General features: G+C 32.8%; 1 long non-coding RNA gene across 1 annotated transcript; it reads right to left on the reverse strand.

The window, feature by feature from the left end:
• Positions 1-4,004: 4,004 nt before the first annotated feature.
• LOC111878660 (uncharacterized) lies at positions 4,005-5,238 on the reverse strand. Its single transcript, XR_002845847.3, has 3 exons — positions 5,002-5,238; positions 4,330-4,462; positions 4,005-4,254 (listed from the first exon to the last, which is right to left on the reverse strand). It is a non-coding gene; the product is annotated as an uncharacterized LOC111878660 (long non-coding RNA).
• Between the last annotated feature and the right edge of the window lie 3,081 nt (positions 5,239-8,319).

Below are 8,319 nucleotides of genomic sequence, written 5' to 3' on the forward strand. Positions count from 1 at the left end.
AGACTCTGAACGTACGCTGGGCGTACGCCTCCAACATCCGCATCCACTAACTCCACTATGTTGGGCGTACCCCCAACTTACGATGGGTGTACTTCCTCATTGGTAACATTACATGCATGGTCTCTTCTTGCCACTTTTCTACATTAAGGACCAATATTGCCAATAACTTCAAAGTGTCATATCTTCCTCATCCGAGGTCCATTCCCAAAGAACCTTATATCCACGAAAAGGTAATGAGAAGCCCTACGCTTCTAACAAGTCCATAGAAGACCGAGATGTCAAATTACGTGTATGCCCTTGGCTTCCGAAGACACAATCAATCACTTAGATCACGTATACCCTAATACCATATCCGAAATGGGCTAAATCCTTCCTTTCTAAAGGCCCTAACCCTATGATCACTGATGATTGGGCCGCAACCCCTGGAAACGAAGCATTTTCAGAACTGGGTGTTACATATGTTATAGTAGGCTTATTTATCATTCCTATTATAAATTAGACATGGGGTATCCCAATTTTGATAATTATAGACCTGATGCATGACGACGAATCAATACATAACCAATAATCAGTATAAGAGCTATAAAAGAATGAAAGATTCAGTACAAAATTGATAATAAGTATGAACTCCCTAAACCTTGCATTAGTGTGTGATCATGAATTAAATTACACTGCATAGTGGCATGATATATGTTTAAAAGAAAATGTTTTACCAAATGAGATTAAATGTATGGATTATGTCAAAACTTATGTAACTCACAAGACACTTTTATCTTACTTGTTATTTTTCGTGATGTGTATAACTAGGAACAAGTTTAATTAGAATTATATAGAGATGTTTATGGTTTAGAAATCACACTAGACCATTTTAGATAGAAGTCATTACCCAAAGATAGTTTACCTCCTTATATGGTATTATTGGGAAAGTGTATATTGAGTTTAACAACACCCTTGTAGTCATATTGTAATAAGTTAGTTGTCCTCATTATTTTTTGGGTTGATTATTTACACATTTTTATTTATGGATATGTCCACTTTATGCTAGGGATAAGCTTTTGAAACTAACTGGAACCGAATTTGTACGATTGTATGTACCGAGAACCGGACTGCCGGTCCAAGTGTCAGTTTTTCGTTTTTTTTTTCAAAATGGAAAAGATTTCGTGATTTGCAACGAAAATAAGTGTTTTTACAGTCTAAATGAATTACGAACAATAAATAACATTCTGGAAAAAATCAAGTAATTATGACTTCATATGAGTGAGATGCGTATTTTGAAAAGCGGGACAAAATATAAAAATTACTGAAATAGGAAAAACACAACATTGATATGTTGTCTTTGGGGCAATAGTTGATTCAATATGTAATCAAATAGGTGTTTTTACAATATAAAATAAACTACAAACACCAAATTACATGATGGATAAAAAAATCAAGTAATTTTGATTTCATATGAGAGAGTTATGTGTATTTTAAAAAGCATGACATAATATATAAATTGTTGAAATAGAAAAAAACATAACATAGATATGTTGTCTTCCAGGGTTGTAGTTGAAATAAAATATATGTCCAAAATATGTGCTTCTACTGTCTAAAATGAACTACAAATACTAAATTACTTGCTGCAAAAAAATCAAGTAATTTCGATTTTATACGAGTGAGTTATATGTATTTTAAAAAGCGAGACAAAATATATATAAGTTGGGGAAACATAAAAAAAATATCGGTCCGGTTACGGTATTTTAACCAGGTTTTGATGAACTGAGACCGAATATTTATAATTTGAGGAGCAACAAATCAAATTGTTAGAGTAAATCCGATCTGGTTCCGAGTTTGTTCTGATTCGATTCCAATTATTCCAGTACTTCTGCTCATCCCTACTTTACGTAAATGCCATGCCTAAATTATTATAGAAGTGTTAGAAAAAAAATACTTTAGACCGAACTGGCTCTAATTGTTTTCAGTTGCAACCAGAGCGTGCATTAACATGTCTTCTGGATGTCCTAAATATGATATAAAAACTTAGGTGATTCAGACATAATCTAAAGGTATGTCATACAGTGCCATGCTATAATATTTTTCATCAATTTCATTAAGTTTTATATGTATTTCATGTTGAATCTAATCACATAGAGGCTCACTATAATGATATACGTAGACAACCACTCTACCTCTACATGTTTAATCAGAATTAACAAACCGAATAAAATTCACATCTTTAAATTTCGTAAACGGTTTGATAGACTCTCCCATGGAACACAAAGGTAAAGTTTGTTTCAATTATCCTTGTCATTTTTTGTGAAAAATCATGAAATCTTCGGTATTTTCGTATTCAAAATCGAGTTCATTTACTTTTATGGTTGTAGCTTTTTCATATGTTAAAGAATTAGGAATGGAAAATCCTTGATAGTTGACATTCACAACTATGTGGCCTACAATCCTACTCTCAGACTTAATTTTATTGAAAGAAGAAATGATTGAGATCATAAAAGGGTTTTAGTTCGTAAAATAGTTACACCTATTAACATCATTTTACTTCATCAAAATAATTAGGCTCATAAAGAGGAATATGATTTTATTCAAGAATCGTTGACGGGTTTGAGTTCATAAAAACTATAAAGAACGAAAGTTATATGCCCCAAATCGAACAACCTGTGAAAGATTTAAGTTCGTAACATCTATGGAGATGAAAGAGGGTTTGCATCGGTTTATTAAGGGCATGGGAATGAAGTGACAACTATTAAGATACTAGGTTATAACCCGTATGTTACACGGTTGACAAAATTAAATAACATAGATTATAAAAATTATAATTATTAATAATAAATTTACAAACAATTAATTTTAAACAATATTGGATGTTTTGTTCGTAAGTATATTAATGTGTGTTCATCTAATAAACAAATGAAATTTTTGAAAAATCATTATTGTGTATAAATCTAATTTACATGAATTATATCTGCTATAGGATATAAACATACTAAATTTGCATAAAATGATCCATGTAACACTAAATTTAAAGTGGACTTATAGAAAAAAAAAACCCAAAAACAGGTTTAAACACATACACACACATGTATTGAGAAAATTACATTGAAAGATGAATGATATCTGATTATAGCATTGTACTTTGAAAGTACATTTCTATAATTGGGATCTTGTGTAATAGAAACTTTCAAAAATATATTTGATGCTTGTTTTGTTTAGAATTCAAACCAACATAAAAATTAGATGATGGATTCCGTATTGTAGCATTGTACTTTGATAGTTCATTGCTATAATTGGAATAATATTCATTTATTTTAATAAAAAAAGCTAGAAAAAACAAAGATAAACACACTCGTAAATAGATGTCTTTTCTTGTTGAAGTTGTAACAATCACCTCCGAAGGTGAGTGTTTGGAAAACTATGAATAATAGGAAGACGGATAAAGTAAGGGTATGTGTGTAATTTTACTCAAACATAGAGTCCAATCAGATATTAAATAGACCTGCAAACACCCCATATAACTTCAAGATATTGCAACCCAAAGCGTCCAAAAGTGGGCTAAATTTATCATTGTCAATGAGATCAAAACCTAATCTCCTACACAACATCATGATATTGAAACTATGTCAAATTAAATGGAACATTGGAATCCTAAAAAAGCTGTTAAAACATAATAAAAAACAAAAAACCCAAAACAAAATTATTATGTGCATTTTTCTGTTGTGTTAGGTTGCATCAGCCCATGATTGCAACACAGAAGGAGCTATTTTGAATTTCTAAAGATTTTTATTTTATTATTTTTCTAATTAAAACTCGTGTACATGGTTAGAAACATCACCATATTTTATGCTAAGTGAAACCTTTTAAAATATCAAAATAATTCATCTTGATTTACTCAAGAAATAGTGGGTTAAAGATACCTACAAGTGCAAGTTTCATTAACCTGAAACATTTTTTACCCATTAGTGGTTGGATCACGTTGTCTTTCATGCATCCCTGAAACCACATGCACAAAAATATTGATTAACACACTTCCTCCAAGTCCAGAGGCTATGGTGAAGCCAATATTTCGATGTTTGTTACGATTATCTTAGTAAAATGAACCAGGACATGCATAGAAACAATAGACCAAAAAAAAACACCATACTGAGTTTCAATTAAAACATTACACAATAAGAAACACCACAAGCCATCTTGTATTGATTCACTTTTCATCTCTTAAGCCTTGCAAAAAAGCCTCTTACTTTGGCGACTTGTAGATTTCTGGCCCTAATTATAACATAACTTAAAATCAAAGAAAACAAAATCAAGATAAACAATTGAATATAAACGGAATGTCATTACTGTGTGTTATCGATGTCTTCCAACCATAAGTAAAACCAAAAGTGAGGTCCGGGCATAGTTCCACAAAAAGTAAACCTTATGTAAGTAACGGAATCATCGGTTCACGCTTCAGCTTCATCATCTCCGTTTGGATCTGGAAAATTAAAATACAAAAAATGTGAGAAAAATGATGAACATAGACCTAAAAATCAAACGTGGGAAATTAAAATTCAAGCGTTGGGGAAATTGATGAACATTGATGACTATGGAAAACGGCCAAAAAAACATGGGCGACGACACACCCAGAAAAGATAACAGAGAGCAAGAGAGATGGAATTGGAGTTAGGGTTATGAGAAGAAGCAAGGTGGAGAAATCATACCTAGCGCCTATACATCATTGAAGAATTTTATTGAACAATTGGTGTGTGTCTATAAACAACGTTAACAAAGAAAATTTTAGTTGACGAATTCGTGAATAATGAAAGCCAATCAGAAAATCATTATTCCTTACAAAGAATATAGATAGAACCATAAACACTCGATTGAAAGAGATGAATATGAAAAAAGATACACGAACAGATGAAGCAGGCTGAGACCCATAAATCAAAGGAAGAAAATACATATGAAGGAAGCAGTCCATTATACAAAAAACAAAGACGTATGGAAAACAAAGCACAACTTATTTTCAATTACCTATCGAGGTTGTGGATAGATGATCGATTAGGATTTTGGAGAGCAGTAGCAATCACAATAAAAAACCCTAGAGAGCACATCGTCTTATACATAGGAAGACGATAGAAGATCTCAGTCAAAATTGTGCTCCTGATTTCTTGCAATAAGCTTGATTTACGAAAGAGTTATTGTTGATTTTATGGGATAATTAATAATCAAAATGAAAATCGGACATAGCGTTACATAGAGAGAAGTTAGAGCGGGAAACCAAAACTGGGTTGAACAAAAAGATGACACGTGGCAGAAGGCTAGTCTAAAAGATGGACACGTGGCGTTTAAGGGAGGTTTTTATTAGGCATGGAGATAACCCACATGTATATTTACCTTGTCAAATATTGTTATAGATCTCCACAAATAACTTTCGTATATATCTCATCTTAGTTAGACAATTGTATTATAAATAGAGCTCTACGACCCCTTCTGTAAATAAAGTATCAACATAACTATTCTCTAATTTTATTCTTATTCTTCTTATTTATATGGTATCAGAGCTTCGTTCAACAGAAGCCACACCCCACGAATTCTCCTTCATCTTCTTCCCCATCTTCCCCCAAAAAAATTATCTGCAATTGGAGACAGTAGCTCTTCATTCAACGTCAACACCATCCTCAGAGACATAAAAATAGTCAATTTCCCAACAACCCTAAAATTGCTCTCCACATATTACCTTGGATGGAAAACATAGATTGAGACCTAGCTTCATGGACTTGATCTTTACCGATACATCGATGGTACTTATCCCGCTCCATCACCAACGACTACCGCTGATGGAAAAGTCACTCCTCACCCTGATTATCAGAAGTGGTTTAGGCAAGATCGTCTTCTCTTTGGTGCTCTGGATGGAAGTCTATCCCCACAAATTGTTCCCTTAATCACAAACGACTCCTCTTCTCTTGAAGCCTAGAAAATTTTAGTTGGCACATATGCATCTCCCTCACATGGTCACATTAAAAAACTCCAATATCATCTCAAACAAATCACCAACACCTCCGACCAAGCCATCACTCATTATTTCCTAAACATCAAAAATGTTGTGGATGAACTTACTATCCTTGGGAAGAAACTTCATCAAGAAGATGTAATTGATGTTGTCATCAATGGTTTGTATCAGTCTACCTGCAAACCCATCTTAGATGCCATCTGTGCACAAGACTCCACCATATCTTTCAATGAACTTCATGAAAAACTCATCAATCACGAGCTTGCTCTTGCAAAACAAAGTCCAACCACAGGAATTCATCAGCCTGCTACACTGTTCTACTCTCATCATCAAAACAACAAGAAACAATGGTCCTCGCGACATGAGAACATTGTGGTTCTACTTCCCACCCCTACCAAACAGACCCCTCAAGCTACAGGACAACGACTCTTCTTGGATAAATGTTAGTGGTTCCATTAAAAAGGACATTCCATGAGCAATTGTTCCATTTTTAAAAAGTTCTTTTCAAATGCTTTTGTACCTCCTCCTCCTAATCATTTTATACAGGTCAAAAGTACACAAGCTCACCTCATGAATCCTACAAATACATCATGCACAACCAACTGGCTCTTTGATAGTGGCCAGTGGGGCAAGTTTTCATGCCACAAATGATCTTAGTAATCTCTCTATCCATGCTCCATACGATGGAACTGAAGAATTGGTCATCGGTGACGGTTCGTGTTTACAAATCTCTCATATTAGTTCTCTAATCCTTTACACAGCTCATACTCCTTTAATTCTTAAAAATGTTCTTCTTTATAATAGCTTCTGCTTATTACACATGCAAGAAGCTCAAAAGACATAGTTATGAGAATATTATGATTTTATGTGTGGTATTTTGTCAGGGGCGTAGCTACTAAGCTACAAGGTGGGTCCTAGGACCTACCTAAAATTCCAATTTTATTCACAATATATATTGCAAAAAAATTAGGAACTACCTTAGAAAAAATAAAGGACCCACCTTTAGTTTGTTTTTTAAAAAATGTCTTAAAAATCATTTTAAAATAGGAAAAAAAAAATAAGTTACCAGGGTCAATATGTTATTTTAAATTATGAAATTGATAACAAAAATTAACCACTCTTAATCAACACTCTCAAAATATCAATAAATAAATAAATTGCTCTGATAAAAAGAAACTCACATGCCAAAGACTCTCACTCTTCGTTCACCGTTTTATCAATATACTAATAATCAACTAGTTTTTCATTAAAACGTATGTTTTTTTTTTCATTTATATTTCAATTGGTTTTTTAAAATTTTTAATCGGTGGGGCGTGATCGGTTTTAATAGGCTGAACTGATTGATCCGGTTTTTTTAAGGTACACGATCCGATCCGACCCAATCCCACATAAGTATTGTTGATTTTTTAGTGGCTTTACTTAATTTGGGAACTATGTGATTTATTCGTCTAGATTCGCCACTGTATTTTGTAAGTCATCACAATATTTTGTAAGTCATCACAGCATAGACACATAGGTGCCGCTTGTGTTGGCAACCAGGAAAACCCAAGTCAACAATTGGCCAAATTGTTATAGTTTTGCATGTTTAGCATCTAATTTAGTCCATTTTGAAATTCCATGACTAGGCCCAATTGTTATAGTTTTGCATGTTTAGCATCTAATTTAGTCCATTTTGAAATTCCATTGGCTAAATTGATACATTCAAACTACTTTGATATCAATTCTATTAATAGTCCTTAACGTTTAAAATACTTTGATATCAATTCCATCAATAGTCCTTAATTAAATTAATGATTAAACGACTCAAAATTTTAAGCTTTAACAAAACAAAATTATCGAACCCAAACAAGATATACATATAACCAACCTTTCAAATCATAAGCAAGAATTTTGGTTATACCGATTAACTTTTTAACTTTTTAAAATACCTATTTAAATTAAACCAATGAAACTATAGACGTGTTCGGCAAAATTAGTTGGTAACGTGTAACGGACAGTTTTTGATGTTGGAACTTTTTGTTAAAAGCTTCTTCATGTAGCTTTTGATTTTGAAGCATTTTGTTTAGGCTAAACGCTAAACGTTCCTGTCGCTAGAAGTGTCGCCCTATATGTTTTTTAACAGCTAGCACACATCTTTTAAATCGTATTCCTAAACTATTCATTTTGTTCATGATGAAATTTGAACCATCTACTTGCGTAGAGAGACACATTTTCAAACGTGGTAATAGTGTTAGGTCAAACGTTATTTCGTCAATGAAACTATTTTGGAATTTCAGTTGAAAACTTTTAATAGTTGATTATCAAATAAATATAATAGAAATAGTTCACCTTAAACTTTT

The sequence above is a fragment of the Lactuca sativa genome, chromosome 9, assembly GCF_002870075.4.
Source record: "Lactuca sativa cultivar Salinas chromosome 9, Lsat_Salinas_v11, whole genome shotgun sequence".
NCBI classification, from domain to species: Eukaryota; Viridiplantae; Streptophyta; class Magnoliopsida; order Asterales; family Asteraceae; genus Lactuca; species Lactuca sativa.